The 23426-nt window shown below is 38.4% G+C and overlaps 1 long non-coding RNA gene across 1 annotated transcript; it reads right to left on the bottom strand.

The window, feature by feature from the left end:
- Nucleotides 1-478: 478 nt before the first annotated feature.
- On the bottom strand, nucleotides 479-23339 carry LOC117243731. The gene is made up of 3 exons (XR_004495577.1): nucleotides 22719-23339; nucleotides 2227-2340; nucleotides 479-2128 (listed from the first exon to the last, which is right to left on the bottom strand). It is a non-coding gene; the product is annotated as an uncharacterized LOC117243731 (long non-coding RNA).
- Nucleotides 23340-23426: the final 87 nt, after the last annotated feature.

Below are 23426 nucleotides of genomic sequence, written 5' to 3'. Positions count from 1 at the left end.
GGAGTGAAGACATTTGAAAGACGTTTTAATTCCAATGGCACCATGCAGAGGGAATTAATCTTTCTTATGATTTCCTCTATTGTAACAAAGAAAAAGATTTTTAATGTGCAAACCTCGTTAAATCAATCATCCTTGGGAACTTAGATACACAGTGTGATAAAGGCAACAACTTTCAATACCTAGAGGCAATTTTTTCCATATGTTTTGGGTGTTGGGTTTTAGGAAACATAAGCATTTTAATGGATTTTTGTCTCTATTTACAATATAAAATTTTAATTTAAGGATGCCTTACTCTAGGTTAATTAATATAAAGTTCTCACCTATAACAATGGAATATGAACCTGTGTTTGGTGCTTTCAGGTATAGTAAGGATGACATTGGAGAGGTCAATCTAAGCTATCAATTACCTGGTGCTGCAGAAATGTGGTACAAAGTATGACAAATATTGAAAGAAACCATTGGCTTTTAGACGTTCTTGAATTTATTAAATTTTTTAAGCAGGTGTTTCAACTATTGCATTTCTTCAGTACCTGGGATTTAGCAAGGCCTCTTTATTCAATAACAAATTTATATAACTTAAAACTGTTTGCATACCTGGAATTTGATTCTTTATTTGGAGAAAATAAAAGAGTAATACTACTTGAAGAAGTCAAAGATTATGTCATTTTGCATCACAAAGAGATGGCTGACTATGTCTAATCCTCAGGCATTTGTCAAGCCTTGGCTTCCCATGGGAGAAGATTTTTACTGAGTGCCATAGCCTTTAGAGCAAACTAGGACATTTGATGTATTTCCACATGGATAACAGCATTACATGACATCTAAGTAAACTTACATTATCCATTAATTGACAACTTAGATCTGTCTGGCTCAAGGGAAACACACAACTGTGTGAAAGCTGGGGTAAGGTTTAGAGGACAAATGTCAAATGTCCCTGGGTTATATCTCATGAGACAACTAGAAGTCCAGCATAGTTACCTGGATTTAGGCTTATATCATAATCATTTTCCATTCTCCCTTTTCAAAAAACATGTTTTTTTGCAAATAGAATAGACCATGGGCACTCAAACAAGATGATCTTTTTTTTTTTCCTTTAATTGTGTGGCTAATAAAATATAATTTCAGAATATTTTAAGAGATGTTTAATGTATTTGTGTAATCAAGTCCCTTTACACAGTTTTGCAGCTCCAAACATTTACGCACTCCACTATATAACAGAAACTCAGGAAACTTTGTATCTCTCTGCTGTCTGTTCTTCCGTCTGAAGAAAAGCATCTCAGTTTAAATGAATGAAATAAAATAATAATTAAAAAAAGAGAACAAATAAAGACTATTAGGGAGTCCTTATGCAATTTAGGATGCCTAAATGGCTTAACTAGGCTTGGTGAACTACTGAGTATTTTTTTGAGAAAACCTGGCAGTCTTAGGCATTGCCTCCTTAAGAAGTTGAAAGATAAACTTTGTAGAACCTTTATGTTCATCACCTTCTGCATTTGTTTATCAAGTACTGTCTTAAGCAAGTAGCTGGTGTCAGAGTATGTAATACAGTTTTACAGTCTTTGTGCAGACTCGAGGATCACAAACAAAAAGAATGAGATGAGAAGGCAGATAAAAATTATCCATGACATTAGCAGTCCTTTTAGAAACTGAAAGTTGCCCCCTCTGACCTTAATCACTCGGGTCTTGATTTGGTTGTCTCTTTCGCCTGTGACTGAAGGTAAAACTGTCCACTTCTGCTCTCCAAGGAAAAGGAGCTCGCACATTCTGGTATGGAAATAGCAGAGATTCTCAAATTTTGAGCTCAAGTAACATCTCCCAGACATCTCCATCCTGGCTACCTGGCTACCATGGAGAGGCCTTGAAGCCCCTGCCAAGGCAACCCAGGCTATTTGAATTAACTATCCTCCACTCTTGATGAGCAAAGGCAGCATTCATGATCCTTCATCTCATGGAAGAAAGTACATCACGTTTTTGATCAGAAAGACTGGACACTGTTCTGAAGAAAACATTTTCTAGGACCTTTGCCACTGTTTTCCTGATGACACCAGTCTGGGCCTCTTTCCTCAGGTGATGCAAAGATGATTTGTGATGATGAATCCCTCTGTGAAGGCATTAAGACTTTCTGCATCTGCAGGAATGAGGAATGTTAGTTAATGTGTATGGGAAGCATCTGTGAAACAGCTGATGTGTTTACAGTTCAAACCCAGAACTATCCCTCTGACTTACCTCTTGTGGGCTCATGCCTTTGTGTCTTTGCTGGATACCTAGACCAAGCCTGAAGAGATAATAATCTAGTCGCTCTTGGCATCTTCTGCTGTCAGATTAATCATTACTTATTAACTGAAAAATAAAGAACATGACTAATTGGATTAAACTGAAGCTACTGTTCCTTCCTGATATGTACCTTTATGAAATTTTTTTTGGATCAAAATCAGTAACAAATTACATATTTCCACCACTATTTCCAGTATTTCAGCTGGTAGCAGCAGGACTACAAAAATGGTTAATGTCCAAAACATTTCTTAATTTCTGCTTGATTATGTTTTGTGGTTCAATTATTAAGTGCTGTCATGTTTAGCTTGGCTCTGATGTGAGCTCTGTACTAGGTTTATTATCAGAAGTATTGTAAATATAGCCTTCTTTCTCACATGAGTTCTTGCACTGTGTGTGTCTTACAGGCTGGAAATTACAGTATTACAAATTGTCTAGAAGTTCATATTTATTAAACAAGACAATAACAAACCAAATATGCAATTTTGTGACAATGCTGCCACACTGCCAATCACAGTGGAGCTTCTTAACAGCAAAAAACACAGGTAAAGCATAACAGAAAATAACTAATATAACAAGAAGGCATAATAAAAACAAAGGCAACGATGTAGTTATAAAAACCATGATGAGAAAGCTACTGTAAGACAGATGAAAAAAACTGTCACAAAATAAAACAGCTTTACAGAAGCCTTGTTCAATGTTTTTAGACATACACAATAAATAATGTGTTTATCCCTTTTTGGAAAATGTGTCAGGTGCAAGTTAAGTTTTCTAAATGCATTTTATAGTCATTAAGGCTTGGACTGATTCTAAAATTAAAAGTAATTCTAAAAGTATGAGGAAGAAAGTATATCTGCTGAAACTGGTGGCGTGTGCCTGATGCTGGAAGAGGTGATCTGGGACCTTCTAAAGGCTAATGGGGTATCTGGGGTGCCATGGGCAAACAACCCTTCCACAGCCACCCCTGGTCTGGCAACAAAAAACAACACCATTCCTTGGTGGGAAAAGAAAGAGAAAAGGAGATAGTCCTGTACATGTTGTTTATCCCCCAAAACATGTGCCCCAGAATATTTTGAGCTGCCCCTGCTGCAAGTCCCTGTCTGCTTTGTACATCAGCTTTCCAGACTCGACAAGTGGGCTCAGGCCATGCAGACACACAGATACATCCTCCTTTTTATGATAGCTCACTCTTAAATTACAAGCCTTTAATGCACCTTCAGACTATAAAATACTGTCATACAGAAATAAAAGCAGTGAAAAAGAGGCAGGCTGCAAATTCACTGTAAAGGTTTAGTAATTTTCAGAACCTTTTATTAAATCTTCCATTTTTCTGGAATTTACAGGCAATTCTAAACCTGAATTTCAGCACACATTTACTTGAGGAAGCTATTACATTAATAACTGTGTATGACATGCATGGAGAACTATAATGTCTTACAGACATGTAGGCAAAACAGTGGATTTTTAGGATCCACTTTAGGAGAAAGTACAAGTTGTAAACATAGTGCAGTAAAAAGCCTTCTTCTCTGTTTCTCACTGGCTGATTTTCAATTTATCTCCTTCCCACACTCTCCTAGCACTTGCTGTATCCCTTCTTAAGCCAGCAATCCTAAAATGCACAAGGTCTGGACATGTCACTCAGAAGTTCTCATGCGGCTGCACAAATGAGGAGAAATACAGAAGACTAATGAGAAAACAAATCTGCTCTACACTGCCATACGCTACAGAAACCAAGAAGTTGTTCAAGACTTAGGGAAAAGAATAAGCAAACCTTACAAGAAGTACTATTGGGGTAACAATTAAGATGTATTTCTGTTCTTTTTTCTAAAGAGAAATGTTGGCTTGGTGCACACATTCTTTTTTTCCCTTTGAATCATAATCTTTAATCACATTAACCTTGCAGACAGCCAGTATAAGCTATATAACTTTAAATATTCAGTATTGATCTCCTAATTGTCTTTTTCCCATGGCAGAAAACTAATGCGGAGCTTGCCCCATCTACTGCCATCTTCTTTTATTAATTTATAGAAATATGAAAGACCATTTTGAAAACTCCATATTTATCTGTATTCTTCCTGGGCTCTGCTGTCATGAAAGCATGTGTTATTCCTTGTCGTAATTTGGGACATGGTTTAGTGGTGTTCCTGGCAGTGGTGGGTTCATGGTTGGATTTGGTGACCTTACAGGTTGTTTCCAGCCTAATGGGTTCTATAGCTCTATATAAAAATGTAAATCTATTTCTATATTATATGATTATATGATTATATGATTATATTATTATAATGTATACCTCTATATAGAAACCCCAGGAAAAGGTTTAGGTGAGCTTGACATGGTATGAGTGGTATGAGTCATGGTAAAGAACATGTGCACATATTTTCCCTTCCTTCTCAGAAGTGCCATAGCTTACCTGCACAATGGAGTTTAAGCAAAAGGTGTGAAAATCCAGCATTTAAGCTGCACCATACATTGTTCCCTCTCTGACTGCAGAAGTCTGCACAGAGATTACATCCAGCTAGCTATCCAGTGGTTATTGGAAGTATACAGACTGAGAACTCAACTCAGCTACCACAGAAGTACGGTAAGATTTAACCCCTTGAAGGGATTTTAGGCACATATTGAAGAAGAACAAAGCAGTTTCCCATATTACCCATTTGAGGTGGTTTGCTTTTCAGCACACAACACTTACCAAGACTGCTACGATTTGCCATGCCTGCCCTGTTATGTGAGAACATTTTTGGTGGGACCCTGAGGTCCCCTCTATCAAAGTTTGCGTTATGAAAACTGATTATCTGAGCTTATGCCTTACTTCACTTGAGACAATTTACACCTATCAACTGTAATGTTCCCGGCTTTCTGCTGTTTCTTGATTTAAATAATCCTCAATGAGTGATTTCAAATATGAAAGTTCTGAAAACTGTGATGGAGTCAAAGTGAAGTTACTCCCCTGACACAGCCCCGATGATCCAGCCACTAGCAGGGATTGTGAATGGTTTGTACATCAGTACAACTATGCCACTAGTTTGCAAGAACTTGAAAAATAATTCCTCCTTCTTGCTGTCTCTTCAATCTGTGTGCTAAGGAAAGTTTGAGGTAAAATTTGGCAGTCACCCGGACCTTTTTTTTAAAGTTTAAATGTGAAGCACCTGAAGAAGAGATGGAGAGACACCACCCATACACCCTCCCTTCAGCTACGTAAATTCATTTGTTGGGTTAGACTTGCGCTCAAAAAAACCAGAAGTGCACAAGTGGATGCACTTATACTCATCAGCATCATAAAAGCTCACAATCCAGAAATGCTGGTCATGATTAAAGCAGTCTGAAGCACCACAACCTGTTTGATATGCTATGACACACATATAGTACCATACTCCCTATGCCTAAGTGCTCCCATTTTAAATTGTATTTTCTTCAACTTAGTGGGAAAAAAGCAAGAAACGCAGGTCGATGTGGAACATCAAAAGGCCACTGATCTCTCCAGGGGTGAAAAGACAAAGAAAAAAAAAATACAAAAATAAGCTTTTTTTTTTTTTTTTCTCAGATGCTTTCAAGAAAAACAAAAGCTGCAGCTCTATTTTACAAAACACACTTAAACAACCTAACACTGAATTATTCATGCATGTTCTGAAATACATGCTTTGTAACCCAGAATTAATTGCCCTTAGTGGTGAGTATGTCTCTTCTCATTGTAAATACTTTGTCAATTGAAATACAAACGTTCTGCACAAAAAGAAAAGATGTTAACACAAACAGTGTCATAAGCTTAAGAATATTATCACCTTCCTTTTCCTAACGACTTTGGACCAAGTTTTATTTTTGAAGCTGACAGACAGATTGGATTTTCACTGGTTTGAAAACTCAGGCCAGAGATTTTTCCAATGATCAGATCTTTTTGAGGAGGGAATTCACTGATTATGCTTGCATGCAGACATAATCTAAATTTCCATTTGTCTTATCAAACTCCCTCTGCTAGGATTTTTATGCAGTTGATAATAATTTTGTAGGATTTTAAGACTGGACTGCTCTGTTAGAGTCCTATTTCTACCCAGACAGTCATTTGACTGTCTGTGAGGTACCTCTTCTTGAAATACATGGCTGAAGTCAGTGTCACTCCTGGAAATACAGAGTCCAGAAGAGCTTGCCTTTTGACTGATATAAGAGAACCACAAAAACTCAAAGTGAAAAAGAGACTGGGGCTTTTCTGAAACAAAAGCAAAATCTTTTGCAGTATGGAAATCAGTTTTTTGTAATGAAGCTTTTCTACTTGATTAGGTACAAAATGCTTTCTCTGTTGATGCCTAAATATCAAGTGCACTTTGAAACCTGTGCAATTGGATACAGGGAGTAGGTGCTATATTTCAAACCAAGGCCTATTCTTCAATGCTGCCTGCTAATGAAGGAAAGTTATTTCTTATCAGAAATACCACCTGTGCCCTGTGTCCTTTAATTGGGTCATTGAGAGTTACTCACAAAACAAAATTTCATCTCACCACAAAATTCAGGGTAAATGCAATTTAACTAATGGACTCAACCTTCAGCACTTATGTTGTGGGTGGTAGGAGAAGAAGAGTGGCTAATTAATTTCCTCTGATCCCATGGCTGTCATTTAAACTTCAGGGTCCTGCTGGCACCAACAATTAGATCAGGCAGTTATTCATGGCACCACACAGTTGGCTCTGGTCTTATCCTGGGAGGAGGGGAGGGAGAGACAGAGGCATCTGAGGGCCACTGAAGTATTTCTTTGCTACATAAGGACCTTTAGCTGACCCATCAGCTCTGGTTAAGACAGTGACTTTGTATGTGATATGTTTGGTAGGTGTGTGTTAAGGCTCTGCTCTGTTGCTTAAACGGGGAATTTCAGTTGCAAAGGGGAAAGGAAAGTTGGGGCGTGGCTGCTGTGCTCTTCCAACCTAAGAGACCATGAAGACATCAGTCTTGTTTTGGCCCTTTCCTCTTATCAGTCCCCCAGAGCAGGCTCTGTTGCTAAATGTTTGCCCTTCTGAGTCTAAAATAATGGTAGATCCAGTCTTGGGTGTTGCTCCAGAATTTTAGCATTTCCCATGGCTAAAATGTATGACTCCAAATGAATCCTGACATCTGCACACCCAAACACATCCTTTGCTGGCATCACACCTTACCATTTTTCTGCCCTCTCATTCTCAACATCCTTTCTTGTGTTTTCAATAGCTTAGATCCAAGTGATGTGGACATTCAGGTCAGGTTTGGGCAAGGTTAATGAAGATGTTAGGGGGTGATGTTAGGGTATGAAGTTCAACTGACTATTAGGAGGCTCATGCAGTTTTTATTATCTCAGCCTGAATATGTACCTGGAAAGCCTTTGGAGAGGGGGAAAGCGAAGGTCACACAAGCATCCTAATCCATTTGTGGGATTTAAAAATCATAGCTTTAGGCCAGTTTATAGTGATTTATAGTCTTAATTTGGTGATGTGCTGATTCTTTTCTTCCTTATGTGGATAGGGAAAAGCACTTTTCACATGCTCTTATAGTTCATTGGCAGCTCTGGTCACCTGGCAAGCATCATGATTATCACAACACCAAGAGGCTCAGAGGAATGTGACCATCCTCACAGGGATGGGAAAGATGTGACATTCTCTGATTTTCTGGCTTTTTTTTTGCTTTTGGGGTTGTTTTTTTTGAGCTCTGACATACCATAACCTATATGAGAGGTGTCGTGGCACAGATGAGAAGTAAGAGTGACAAATGGTTTTCCTTTTATTTGGAGGTGTGAAATATGCTGGGAGATGTTGCAAACTATATTAAGGCTCTTATTATTGTACTAATTAATGACTCATGCATATATGAAATATACAGAGACATTCAAATGTTTAAGAGCAGCTGATGGGTTTGGACATACAACTGGCAGCTAATTACCCTGTCTCCAAAAATCAGATTGCTTCAAAATTTTTCAGAGGCTGTACAGCTAAACCCTAGTGTTTTTGAAAACATCAGCTATTTTTTGCCAGTTAGGTAAAAGTGGAGCTTTTATTCCTCAGAAAAAGTACTAGCAATTAACTTAAAGAATATTTTTTTCTGGTAAAAGAAACCCACACTAGATGTGACAGCCAGGTGGACAGAAAAACATGTACACTCGGGGCCAGAATAAGATATAGTTAGTGGTCCAAGAGGAAGAAAAAATATGCAGTAGAGTTCACAGTGTTCATTGAGGTTGGAAGGATATAGCAGTGTGTCAGAGCTGCACACACACTGCAGAGTCAAGACACTGAGGATAAACACCACTGGGGTGTATTTCACTTGTCAGACTGTAATTGCAAGCTTGATCTCAGTTTTGTTGAAGAGTGCTGTGGATGGGTTGTTCCCCATATAAAAATGTAAATGCTTTCTTTCTCCATTTTTTACAGATAAACAAAGCCATAGCTTAATCTGTGTTATTCCTAATTAAGACTTTTCATGTACTTCACGTCTAAGTTATCCTACGTGTAAAGGCTGTGGTTGTGCATGAGGAGTGACAGAAGAAGCCGTCATGCTCACACATCATAATATAGCATTATTTTATTTCTGCTGTAATGTCTCTTCTAAACATCATAAAACACAACCAGTGGCTAATGTGGCAGACAAGATATGAGAATAACAAAGAAGGAGCCCTGAAAGAACCGAAATTTCTTTTTTTTCAGTGGCAATGTCATTCACCCAGAAGGGGGAGATCTCAGCCTGCATGCTGCAGCAGCCAGCACCTAGCCAGTATTTCAGCTCCAGCTCAGAATTTTTCTGACAGGGAGATTTCAACACAAACCATGCAATTTGGTGCTGGAGCACACTGGACTTCATATGCTTAAAAAGATGCACACATATAGTCATCACACTTCATAATTTAATAAACTGCTAAAAAATTGCACACGTTTTCATTTTAGCAACTTAGGTCCTGCAACTAAACTCACAATGCTACAAAGACATTTGAATTTTTCACTAATATGTCATGAGCACTGCACCCATTGCAAATTAATGAGTCTCTGAATAGCACTGTGCATTTGTCATTTGAATTTATGCTAATGCACTGAGATCTGATGATGTTGATAGTCCACAGCAGCTGCTCAAACTATAGAATATACATGCATATTCCTTCACGTTTTATTCATCTTTCCTTGAATTTTTATGATCTATCATTTGGACTGCAGTCCTGCAGATGGTTATTGATAGGGCTGCTAATTCTCTTTGAGTTTACACCACAGGCTTGACCCCCAACCCTGAGCAGAAGTAATGGACCAGTGTTGAGAGAATTATGTACATCACACAGCAGCAACCTCAGACCAGTGGGTCAAAAGAGTTCATTGAGGACCAATGGTATTTACAAAGAGCGTTGGCATGGTAACTGGTAACTGTTTCCTCCCCTCCACACACAATGAATCATACCAAGTATAATTTATTTCAATAAGTCAGTCTGAGACTCATACAAATGATATGTCATTGTAGATGGATTCTGTTCTTTTCTGCATGTAGAGAAGAGTAAAGGCCTTCACACCCAGAAGAGAGTATGCAGTAGCCCTTGTATAGGAGTGACTGCAAAATGCTGGCCAAAGGCAAGACAGCAACCTTTCCATCCAGAGTTCAGGCAGTGCCATTGTGTAATGAAGAGCAGTGTCAGACTGAATCCATTTGGGGTCCTGACCAAGAAACAAAGAAAAGAAGTACTAGGAAAACTAGAAATAAAAGTTGCAAAACATTTATCTGTGAGCTGTTGTGTATAGGAAGTTTGAATATTCCAGAGTAGACTGCAGTCTTTACCAACTTTAGCTTTAAACATGACAATTATAGTGCTGTTAATATACCCAGGAAACAATTATTTGAGCTGCCTAATCATTTTCAAATGACTCAGAAAAAATCAAGCACAAAGAAAGAAGCAGCACAGATACAGAAAGTACAGCTTGTTAAGAATCACTCCACTTTTTTTTTTGTTCTCTTCCAGGTTTCACAGGGACAGGGAGGCTTAACAGTTTAATTTTGAAACATCTGGGAGTAGTGATGCCATACAATATAGTGTGGCCTTTTGTTTGCAGCAGGTTCTTTTAGAGGGAACGAAGCTGTGTCACATGAGGGAACTTGACTGAATTATCTGATAAATGTCAAAATTGGACAGACACATTCTTACATCTCGTAAATACTGTCAGGAAAGGGTTTAAAAAAATTAACCAGTTCATCTCTGTTATCTCAGAGAAGATCTGGAGCTGAAAAATGGCATATACAAAGGGAAAAGAGAGCAGACTGACTCCACAGTCTCAAAGCAGCTCTGAGCAGAACTCTCAGGAGTGCTACTTAATATATATATATATATATATACATATATATATATGTGTGTGTGTGTGTGTGTGTCTGGGTCTAACACTCTAGCACCATTCCTAGGTTAAAGGCCTTTTTCAGATAAATGTGTTTCAGTAAGAAGCAGCAAAAGCTACTTTCCTATAGCACTGTAGTTTTCCCATCAAGAAGGGTAAAGACATTTTCACTGTTCTCAAAAAACTTTGAAATGTAAACTTGTTCGATTGATGGCTCCTTCTGGTCCTGGCAGCCTTTTTGATAGCTGGTGCTCTTTCTGGAATACTTGTTAAAAATGTCTCTGTAGCAAAGATGTTGTGTTTTTTGTTGGTGTCTTTTTTTTTTCCCATGTAATTTTTTTTTTTAAAGTCAGTGCACGGAAGAGCAGAGATAGGTTCTTGTCTTCAATAGAGCAGACTGACAGGTGAACACCTACTCTTACTGCCCTTTTACATGATAATAATTTGTGAGTTTAGACTACTTGAAAGCAGTTTTGTTCATTTTTCATTTTTCAATTTTAAATTTTGAATCCTTTTTGAGGACTATTCCTGCTCAGGAAAAGTGGCCATTGCAGACTGTTCTGGAGGCTGTGTGTCAGGGTTGGAAGCAGTCACATGCACCACTGTCATGTACTGTTTAAAACCAGTGCATTCTACAGCTGTTAATGCCTCCCTGCACAGAGTTCGACAAAAATTTACAACTGGATGAGATCCCAACACGAAAGACAGTATCCCATGTTCTTCCTTCCACCAGTGTCCATCAAATTCTGACCTTTATGAGCACAGAAGCCCCTGTTCTGGTTTGATGGGTGGCTGTCTGTTTGAGGCAGCCCAGCTTGCAGAACAACTGTGCTTACATACTTGTTTGTCAAGCTTGCACGGCTCTTAGTTTGGGCAACATTTTGCTTTGTGCATGTAAATCTTTTCCTGGAGATTGTCACATATGCTTGTTTCTCATCTCTCATGCTACCTCCTCTGACCCTGTTAGCTTCATCAATGAAGTGTAATTGTAAAAGAAGTCTTCCCAGTTGAAATAACAAGCAGTGTCAAGGGGGTTTTCTGGAGTAATACCTTGATGCTAACCACTACTCAGCTTTTTCCATTTCACTTTTTCTTTCATTGTACTCAGTGTAGCTATGAAGTAGCTATCATTATTAAAGATTATTCTGCTGTACAATTGCAGGATTTGTTTACCACAACCAAAAAACCCAAGAATCTGCAAGTGCCTCCCAGCATGTCTCATGGACTAAACCTTGTTCCTCATTCTCCCTGCACTAGTCTCGCTAGATCCCCTTTTTTATTTCTTTGAAAGGATTTGTGCAAACACAGATTGTAGACAGTGAATAATTCAGCCTGCTGACAAATAAAGACATGGCAGAGGATCCACATGGGCAATAATGTCCTTATAAACAAAGGCAGCTAATCCTGATAGCATGCTATGCTAGCCATGTCTGCTGGTAAAATTTACAGTGCGCAGTAGTCCCTCAAGGCTCAGAGGAGATTGTATATCTCAAAAGTGGCAACAATTTTTTTAGGCTTTTGGAGTCTTTTATGTTAAAAACCTTTGCAAGTGATTTTTTATCACTGCGCTTGTTAAGTGAGAGAATATTTGATTTACTTTGGTTCTATTTTAGAACAACAATCACTTCTCTGAACATCTTTCTAATGTTTCAGATTTCTACAAAAATAGCTTTTTCTTTTTCAGATGACTGTCTTAAAAAAAACATGTGTGAGGGACTAAGGTAGTAATGCGGATGAAACTCACATGTTAAAGTTAGAAATCTACAGGGAAAATGTGAATTTGAGTCAAAATCTGAGCATTCCAAACCCCACATACTCAGTGTCATTGGACATCTGAGGAATTTGGAGCTGGATTCTTAGATAATGTGGGTCAGTCTTGCCTTGTTGATAACAAGGGATTGATCTATAGGGATCATGAATCTGCCTCTCTGGGAGATTTCATTATGGTTCCAAAATGAGATGCTGCCTTCCGATTGTAACCATATCAAATACCCAGCTTGTATTTGATCTCACACCTTAGCAGTGCTACAGATGCCTTGAAAAGTATCCCAGATTAGAAGAATTCAAATATATTAAAAAACTTCACCTATTAGTTCTATTGTTTCTTGTGAATGTTAGAAAAAAAGGCCACATTCAAACCTCAGTCTAGGTCAGAGATAAGAGTTGCTCCCAGATTTTTTCTCTTTATTCTAGGAATACTTGCTAGCATAACATAGGCTGATAGAGTTCAGGGTCAAGCTGGGGATACCACCCAGCATCAGGACTGGGGAAGGTGGTCTGTAGGATGAGGCAGATGGGAGAATTTCATCCTTGCTCTCTGCATCTCTGACAGGTTTTAGCAAGACACCCTCTACTGAAGAACAATCTGAGAGCTGTGTCAGGCATACAGAAGTGCTTATAGTAAAAGTGTAGTAACAAGTATAAGTTCCTTTTAGCAGTTGTTGGGAGTTGGCAATTGGAAGTGGTACTGTGTGTGGTATCTTCTCTACAGACTGCCAGGCACATCCCAAAGGCATGGTGATGAATACTTTCTAATGTTCTCAGCATTACAATGTACTTCTCTACCACTTGGAAACAAGAATATAGCCAGGGAATGACATTTAAATACCTGTGTCAACAAAGCAAACTCATGCCAAACTTGGCCTGTAGTTCTGAGTACTAGAGGAATCCTCAGATGGCAGAGTCTGCAGTCTAGATGGCCCCAAACAAAACCTGGTGCTCCAAACTTTAGACATATCTCTGTTCTAAATTTAACATATTTTTTTCAAATCTATGTATTTAATTTTATACATGAAGGATGTATAATTCTTACTTTTAAAATTCCATATGTGGAATTAATGTTTATTGTCTTTTCAAATTGTGTAGGATTTTAACTCAGAGGGAAAGATAAGTTTTAAAAGAGACTCAAAATTTTGGTGTATTAATCTTCTCTGGGCCTACTTCTCAGCAGAGCTCAACAGCTGCAGTGGAAGAGCAGCAGTACCACCAGTATTGCTTTCCTTCTGGTCCCACGGTGCTGACATTACCCTGTGAATGGGATGCTTGATCAACAGTTCTAATGACTCAAGTGCTGTCCCAGAGGATTTGTCCTTTCTCCTTTGCAAACCCTCCCTAACGTGGTTCCCATGTGCTGTGTAGAGGCTCAAGGACTTGTCTGCTTAGCAGACTTGAAATCTCAGCACCAGGCAGTCTGCCTGCCTCAGTAATCAGTCTTTGTAACCCTTTTTGCTTTGTAAGGCAGAGGAATCGCCACATTTACCTTAAACCTCTGTATTTACCTACAGATAAAATGCTGTGATTCCAGTATGTAGTGGAGTATAGATATATGTGTGTGGGAATGAATCAAGAGTCCTTTTCCAGTACAAGTTCCACAGATTTCATGTTCTTTTTTTCCCCTATAACCAGAATCACAGGTTGCAAAGATTCTGCTTTGCTCAGAGGGACTCATGATCAAACTGAAAAGAAAAAATAAAAAAATCATCATACCATACTTCTTAGTAAGTTCTATTTTCTCTTTCAACTAGCCAACATAAAAACCTTTTCCCCTGGCTTGTACAATCTTTTAAAGTACTAACAAGTGTTCTGTGCTTTCTAAGAGATTCTTTTTTTTTCTTTCATAGATCCAGGGTTACCACCCTAGTAGGTGTGGGAAATCTTTGTTCACTTCATTATAAGACACTTTTGTGTACCATCTAACTGGATTTGACCAGCAAAGAAGAGCAGATATGTCACACGCTGAATGCTTTTTTCCTCATCCCTAACATCCTAGGATATTGCAGACTTTCATGTTCTAATGGAGGTTTCTTTTACCAGTGACCAATGTTTCCTCTACTCTCTAACACACTTACAAGTTCTGACCTGTTATAATTTCCCCTCCTGCAGTGCAGTTTCTGCCAGTGTTCCTGTCGAGTACTGGGAAAATTAATATATTGCCTAGAAAATCTGTATGTCAGAGAATGTTAGCTTGTGTACAACAGCATCTTGAGTCTTCTCCATTATATGTGTGTGAGAATTGCAGTGAAAATCAGGGAAAAAAGGGCAATTCATACAGTGGATTTCACCACAGGCTTTTTAGCAAACCTTTGCTGACAAGCAGTATCTTGGGTCAGGCAGTGGTAGATATAGATAAGCACTCCAGGCTCATGAAAATGAATTTATTCTCTGAAAGCATTGCATATACTATTTGTCTATGACAGAGGAAAAATGCCCAAGTGCATTTCAAACACACATTTAGTCAGTAATGTATTCTTATTACCCAGTTCTGTATCTGGGCTATTTTCAGAAATTGAAAGCACTGCTTCTCTTTCAAAGCTAGCCACTTCCTTTTTGACTGTCTTCCCACTCTGAACATAAAACAGGTGCATCAGCAATATTTGGCAAGTACATACCAAAAGAACTTCTATCTTTAATATCCAGCATTTCGTATTGTTTGCCTTATCTCAGTCATCAACGCTGATTCAAAGCAATTGAGTATCACAGCACTGACTACAAGCCAAGTTAGACAAGAGTTGGCAGGGGTTACAGCTGTGGGAGGACCTGCAGGAGGAGGTAATAGCTGCTTCTGTGAGCCAAGGGATGCCAGTTATAATACTTCCTTCATATTTCTCATTTGGTAAAACAGTTTCCTTTGTTCTTTTATGAAAGGTGACTGGACTGATTAAGATTTCCAGATGCAAACAGACAACTCATCTCACAACCCTGGCAAGGAAAATAAAGTGGAATACACTTCACAGAGAACAGATGATTCCAAATGTATTTGGCAGGGTCATAAACAGTTGAAAACTGGGTCTTACATTGCAGAGGCTCAGGGATCATTAGCCTGATGGTATCTTCAGATGATGTAGTCCTTTACAGATTGTTTTTAAATGTCAAAGTACCCATGCTTTACACTGTATTAGAGAACAAAGGCCAGCAAGAGTTAAATTTAGAAAACACAGTCTTTTAAGTGTTATTTAGGAAAAAAACTCCTAGTTTCAGCTGGGGGCAAGATGAAGGAGGAACTGTCATGAGTTAAACTTTGGAAAAAATAGAAGCCCCTAGGCCCTTCGGGTTCTCAGGTGAAGGATCACAGGTTGGTGACTTGCAGTTTCATGGGCTGCAGGCAAAGCAAAATAATTTGTGAAGAAGGATGAAAGTCCAGAACTAGTGCCTCCTTCCCCTGCCATGTCATAGACTGAATGCTGACCCCTGTAACAACCGTTCAATTCTGTTCTCTTGTTCCCTCTTATGATGCCTTTCCCTTCCCAGTTTTTCAGTAGCAGAAACTATTGTAACTGGTCTGGTGTGCTGTAAGTATACTATACTAATAAAATAAAATTAATCTAATCTAATAAATATATATAACTAAATGCACTTGCACTGCCAGCTATCAGTGATATGCAAAGAAAATATGTTCTGAGATGTGTAAACTCTACAAAGATTTTTTCTTAAAAACCCCCAAATCACTGAAAATAAATAAGAGTTAGAGACTGTCTGTGTCATCCCCATCATATAGAGAAAACTTTAGAGTAATTCCACACATATCTTCTCACTCCTAAATTAAACATCTTGAAAACAAGGAGCTAAAAGAGGCATAGCATTAACTTAGTACATTAGGAGACACCTATGTAATTTAGGATATAGAACTGAAAATTGTGATTTGGTTGAGTATCTTGCCGTCATCCAGTGCCTATCTACAGAGGTAGATTCAAAATGAAGGCAGACTCATGGTCTTACAGGTCACCTTTGATGTTCTGCTGCTGTGTTGGTGGTGTCCCTGTGAAGGTGTCCACACTATTCCACTCTGAATTAAACTGCCTTTGAAGTTTCTTGTCATCCATAGATATCAACTTACAATTCAAGTAATCATGCTTCAAAATGGTTTTTACATTGCCACAGGAAGGCTACAGATTGAGAGATTTTTTGACACATCTTGGCTTGCACAGTGTGCATTCAAACCATTTCATTCTCTGCAGTTTTCAGTGCAAGATGCTGAGGCCATCAGCATGAATTCTGGTTTCAGTGGTTGGCCTCTCATGATGAGAAAGACATTGACATGCTTGAACAAGTCCAGAGAAGGGCAACAGACCTGGTGAAGGGTCTAGAGAATAAGCCTGATGATGAGGAACAGCTGAGGGACCTGCATGTGGTCAGCCTGGAGAAAAAGAAGCTCAGGGAAAACCTTCTCATTCTCTACAGCTACCTGAAAGGAGGCTGTGGCCTGGTAGGAGCTGGTTGCTGCTCCCAAGTGACAAGTGAAATGTCGAGAGGAACAATCTCAAGTTGAGCCAGAGGAGGTTTCGTTTCGATATTAGGAAAAATTTCCTCACCAGAACAGTGGGCAAGTCCTGGCACAGGCTGCCCAGGGCAATGGTGGAGGCACTGTCTCCAGAAAGTCTTCAAAGTGATGCGTGGACGTAGCGCATAAGGACAAGGTTCAGTGGTGGCCTTGAAAGTGCTGGGTTAATGTTTGGACTTGATGATATTAGAGGACCTTTCCAATCTCAATTGTTCTGTGATTCTATGACTTTGCTAAGGAGTTTTTCACAAACTGTTTTGTGGGTAAAACTCCAGTGTGGACTGCTAACAGCAGCTCTGCCCTCCTTGTAACGCCATTTAAACTGGGTCTGAAAAGGAGTGCCTGGTTCTGATCTGTTGTCCTGCTTCCCACTGAATTTGCCTTAAACAAGCTGGTGTTGACTATCACATAAAGTAACAATCACATGGCAAAATGTTTGAGATCACTTTGGGCTTTGGTAAGGAGCTGTGTCCCCTTGCAGCCCATCCAAATAACTGACTCCTGTCAAAACAGGTCCTTCAGGCTCCCAGTAGTGGAGACACCATCCCTGGAAGCATTTAAAAGGTGTGTAGTTGTGGTACTTGGGGACCTTGGTTAGCAGTCTTGGCAGTACTGGATTAAGGGTTGGATTCAACAATCTTAAAGGTCTTTCCCAACCTGAATGATCCTAAGGTTCATGCTTTTCCAAAGAAAGTAATTCCTGTTGCAGTTAAGACCATGGATGCATTCAGTATTGTGATCAATGCAAACATATTGTTCTTCCCAGTGTATTTACTTTAGATGTATCAGTGAGAGTTCTGCTGCTCTTAGCATGTAGAGATTACTAATCATCATTCTTTTCAAGCATATAGGAAAATGATATTGTACAAATTAAAGATTTAGGATTAAATAAGAATTAGTCAGGACTGATTTCCACTCTCATAATTATTGATTTTCCCTCTTCATCTTTCAAGCAATGTATTTTTTTAAATTTTTTTTATTTTTTTAAACTTAAAAACATCTTAGAAAAATCATTGTGGCAAGTCAAATGTTGAAACTGTCTCTGTGTTTCCACCACTAATGCTGTTCTGTATTTTACATAATAGTTTTATTGTTTTAGGTGAGCTGAATTAAAAAGTTATGTGGCAAGAATAATTCTGTTTTATTACAAATTTAATAGCAATTTTTATTTGTAAATTATTCACAAGCAAATGGTTGGATATAAAACTATGAAACGTAAAGCTCAAGAAATTAATATGTAAAAAAAAGAAGCATGTCAAATATATGCATATTTTGTGGAAAGAGTTAACAAGCCATTTAAATATGCTTAAAAATTTAAGCCACCTAAATATGCTGCCAGGGTGGTGATGCTGGTATAATTCAATATCCTTCAGAAACCCAAGAATATAGATGGGAGAGTGATGTTACATGTCTCTGCCCCCTGGAAAATTTCATGAGGAACTGACACCTTAGGCATGAAAGTAAGCCAAAGGGGATACATGAATGAGCCAGCATCATCAGCTTCAGTAGTGATAAAGCTATTTACTGAACCTTTACGGTCAGAGACAAAAATAGTTTACAAATAAAAACTGAAAGACTCGCCAGAACAGTCACCTTGAAGAGGAAAGTTCCATTAACTGAGCAACCTTTCCATGGGAACTTTGTCAGCATGTGAGAGACACCCTCTGTCTTGCACTGTGTTACTGCCACATCCAGGAGATGAATAACACACAGATGCTGTTTTTTACTCAGTGTAGGTCAGCAGTAAATTAGGATGGCACAGGTATTGTGCATTGGTGTACAGCAATCTTTTTCTTCATAATGTTATTTAATTTTGTAACTTTAATTGTTACAATAATTGAATTAAATTGCTGCCTGCATGCCTTTTTAGGCTTAACTCTCTTTTTTGTCCACACACACCTTCAAACATGCTCTGTGTAGAGGTAAGTGTCCACATCATGCTGGAAAACAGAATCATTATGTATCTTTATCTGGTTCAGAGCCCCATTTGTGAGAATATGAACCCTGAAGGGGTATTCACTTAACTCTCATTTTGTCTTTTTTTAAAGCCTGACTGTTTAAATAGGAGAAGCTTTCCTAATGTGGCTGCTTTCTCATCTCATCTTTATATGGCCCTTTTTCCTCCTTGCTTTGATTTGTACATGTGGAATGCTTTTGATCAGATAACAGCCAGTGGATATGTTGCTGTCTTTATTCAGGACATTGGTTTTGTAAGCGGCAAAACTGATAAACACTTATATGTGCCTTATTTCCTTTTCTGCTCAAAGATTCTATTGAGACATCAGCTCATCTGGTGAAAACATGGTTTTTAATATATAGTTGTTGTTATTAATTTTAAATTCAACGCTATCATATTTGATGTCTGCATCTTTAAAAAATGCAAAATGATGTCTTGTTGGCAATAATGAATATGAGTCTAACAGAGAAGAAAAAAGGGAACCTGCCTTAACATTCCTTTGTTATAAAATTCTTATCTGAAGAAACGACCGTTGAGAATATTAAAACTTGACTCTTTGTCTGTTAGCCTTATGAAAGATAGAGGTATTTTTAAAACTAACATTGCTTTGTTGTCTCCACAGTTATGATGCCTTACACAGCAGTTTTTCCTTGAGAATAAATCCTTGAGAGAGAAGATAAAACAAATGCCATGGACTAGTGACTGGCATATACCAACCAGAGACTTATTCACATGAGAAAACTGCTCAACAAATATTTCATCTGTCTGAGATATTTTCCAGCTGAGTTGCCTTGCTATTCTGTTCCCACCACATTCTCTGCGTTGCAGAGACATCTCTGCAGTGGAAAAGCAGAGACATTTAACTTCTGCACTGGACTGGGAATGCTGAGACTGCTTCAGATGCTAAATACCAGGTCAATATTTTTTTTTTTCAATTGGCACTGAATAATGGAAACAAACTTAATATCAGTTCTTTTCTCTGTATAAAAGAAGCAAATCTGGGAAGGGTTAGCTATATGATTCAAGAGCCCCTTTATGCAATAGCTAAAAATTCTCATGAGCTAGAGGTATTTATGTATTTAATATAAAATGATGAAAACCTCGCAATACTGACTTCCTTGACATTAACGCATGGATCTAACTTGTCTAACTATGTAAAAGTACAAATGATAGAATATAACGAAATAATTCAAAAAACCTTGGATTCCAAATAAAGAGGAAACTGAAGTATTGTTATGGAGGTCAATTTATTGAAAAACATTATTTCAATTAGCTGAGCAGGTAATTTTTTTAACAAAAGTTTGGAGTAAAAGTTCTAGGGTAGTGCCAATCGTAAGGGCTGAATGTCAGTGCAGTGAGAGTCGTGTGTCATGAAAACAGAAAAAGCTATTAGACTTATTAGATTACTAAAAATAAATTATTTATTTCAATCACAAAATTTTGCAACTTGTTGAATGGTTCACTCTTTAGAGAAAAACTAAACACAGACTAGGAAAAATAAATTCATTGTACTTCATGGAGTTAGATAAATTAGTAATGCACCAGTCTCAGAAATAAAGGAGGAAAACAGCTGATAGTTGTACAGCTTGTTCCTTAACCTTCACACAGAAAATAAGGCTAAAACTCCCAGTTAATTAGCTACAATTAAACAGTATATGTGAACTTCCAGAACTTAATCATCTAATATGCCTGTGGAGTTATTTGTGTTCAGCTGTGAAGTAACCAAACAACTGTGCAGCATGCATTTGATAAATCTGAATAAAAATGTGCTCAAAAAATCATTATTTGCTTGCAAATTAGGAAAAGAGGCTAAATTTTGTTGTATTAATTATTTAAAACAATTTTTTCACTCAGCTCTGGCTATTAGTAAGATGGGAAATTAGTCAAAAAAGCTCCACATAAGTGAAGAGCGTCAGCGATCAGATTATGTCTTTTTACCTGAAACACACTGCCTATATCCACTTGGTTACCCCAGGTAAAAGCAGGGCTGTTTTAGCTACACCCCTGTTGCAGAGAATTATTTTGTGGGATTGGCATGGTCTAAAGCTCTGACTCTGGGTAACACTGATGTGGTGAGCACCACCTCAGCACCCACTGTAGCATGGTTGTGCTCATCAGAATAGGCATGGTCTGAGGAACCTAGAGGTACATGTGCTGGAAGGGGAGGCCAGGAAGATGCTCAGAGAGCTGGAGAGCCTTTGCTAATGAGGAAAGGCTGGGAAAGTTAGGCTTGTTCAGCCTGGAGAAGACAAAAGCCCTGGGTAGCCCTTAGAGCTGCTTCCAGCTCCAGTAAATAAGAGAGGCTGGAAGAGAGCTGAAGAGGGTCTTTTGAGAAGGCCATGGAGTGATTGGCCAAGGGAGAATGCATTCAAACAGCAAGGGGGTTATTAGGAAGAAATTCTTCACTCTGAGGTTGGCACAGACATCCCAGAGAAACTGTGGCTGCCCCACCCCTACAAGTGTTCAGGCTGAGGCTGGGTGGGGCTTGGAACAGTCTGGTCTAGCGGGAAATGCTCCTGCCCATGGCAGCAGGGCTGGAATTACATGAGCTTTGAGGTCCCTTCCAACACAATCCCCCTTCTGTGATTCTGTAAATTGTCAGTAATTCTCTGGTACAATTGATGGTAGACTTCAGTTTTAGGTACTGCCTGCTTTTCGGCCTTCTAAGGACAAAAAGTTAATTCAAGACAAATTAAATGGATGGATATTCACCATACTCAAACTGGACAAGGCATGTTTTTTGGTTTTGTTTTCTTTTCTGGGCAGAAAAAAAATACAATATCAAATTGTGCAGAAACACATGTAACAGTGATGTCTCAGGTCAGGCAGCAGCAGCTGTGTCTCAGATTTAGAGGGATGTTTTAGAGGTCTGGACTATGGTATTCCTACTTACTTGGGAATCTGAAAATAAGTGGAGTAAAAGAGACCTATTTTTTTATATTTTCTTATGCCACCATCACAGGAAAAGTAAAAATGATAAGAAAAAGTTACATTTTTTTAACGTAGAAATCTAATGAAAGATTTTCAACAACAGGAGTCTTAATATTTTTGCTCCTGAATCCCTGTTAGATTCTTTAAAAAAATGCCTGATTTGTAACAGTGCTGATCACCAGTGTACCAGTCAGGGTCCCATGAGAAAATTGGTTTATAGACAGTGCATCTATCAGAGCTTTTTCCCTGGAGTGTTTCCTTTGCTTGAGCTCACTTGGGGCTTTACATGAACTTCACTTTCACTTTCATGAACTTTCATTTTGAAAACAAGACTTCGCGCTTTGGAATTAAAATTAGGGAAAATTTTCCACAGTTACATTTGTACCTGGGCAGGTCCATGAAATCAAGCGGAAGAGAAGAAAGATAACAGTTAAAAACAATTTTAAAAAGTAAAATCTCTTAATTAACGATACCAGAAATTTTCAACTAAAATACCAGATTGTGGTAAGGATCATGATTTTTCATCAGACTTCAGTCTAGGGAAAATTCTGAACTTCTGATTCCTAATCTTTTGCTAAAACCTGTCAGTATCACCTTAATTAAGTTGAGCTTTCCTTTGGTAAAACTTTTCATGTCAGAATTACACAGACTTACAATTCTGACATGAAAACTACTTCTTGGTGAGTGTTAATGAGATGCCTCCGTTTGTTTTAATGAGGTATAATGCACAGCTTCATTTATACATAAGAAGAGAAACAGGAAGATTTTTGAGCAGGTTTTTACTCTGTAATCCAAGAAAAATGTACAGACTCTGCTACTCACCATTAACAGGATGACATAAAGAGTTGGCAGCATTTTTCTGCCGAATACCCTAATCTCATGTGGCTACATTTGAAAAGTGGAAAATCATTGTTATCTCATATAGATCCTTACAATGCACCGTATGTATCTAGTGAATGAGCATCAAACTTACCCTGTGGGTGTATGCTGCACATCCTGCCAGTCCATTGATTTTGGGGCTACACTGAAAACAAAAGACTGGCTTTGAGAAAGGGCCATGAACTCACATTTAAGGGTATAATTTTGCACAAGTCAGAACAGAGGAGAGACAAAACTGTCCTCCAGACAATAGCCTTCAGTATGGGGAATGCTAATTATAATGTTGGACAGATACAGGGTCATGCTCTTTCCACTACACTGTAATTATGTACCAGGAAGCACAGCACACAAGAGGTTAACTTCCTTCGTTTGCTTTTTATTATGCTTGGGAATTTCATGCATATGCAAGGCATAATTCCATAAGAATTATATTGTTGGTTATCATTAATGGCTGCTTGTTATGAAGTGCAATATTCCTACCTTTTAAAATTCAGCAGGATTCTAGACAGGCCTTTTCACTGTTAGGATCTTGGCCAATAAATTACTCAACAGGGTGCACAGAGTGGCTGGAGCAATATAATAGCATCACCCTTGGTAACTGTGGAACAGTACTGGTAACCACAGGAGCAAAGGGGCACTTCTTCACAAGGATGCCTTTCACTGGCGCAGACGGTCAACCGAAGGACAAAACAAAATGTTTCAGGCTAGATATAGATTTAAAATGGGGCAGATATTTGGCAAGCAGGAATCATACATATAAAGCTGACCTTGAAAAAATGTCATGCAAAAAAAAAAAAAAAAA

This window comes from Parus major, chromosome Z (genome assembly GCF_001522545.3).
Source record: "Parus major isolate Abel chromosome Z, Parus_major1.1, whole genome shotgun sequence".
In the NCBI taxonomy this organism is placed as follows: domain Eukaryota; kingdom Metazoa; phylum Chordata; class Aves; order Passeriformes; family Paridae; genus Parus; species Parus major.
This window is presented reverse-complemented; position numbering and strand designations above follow the sequence as displayed.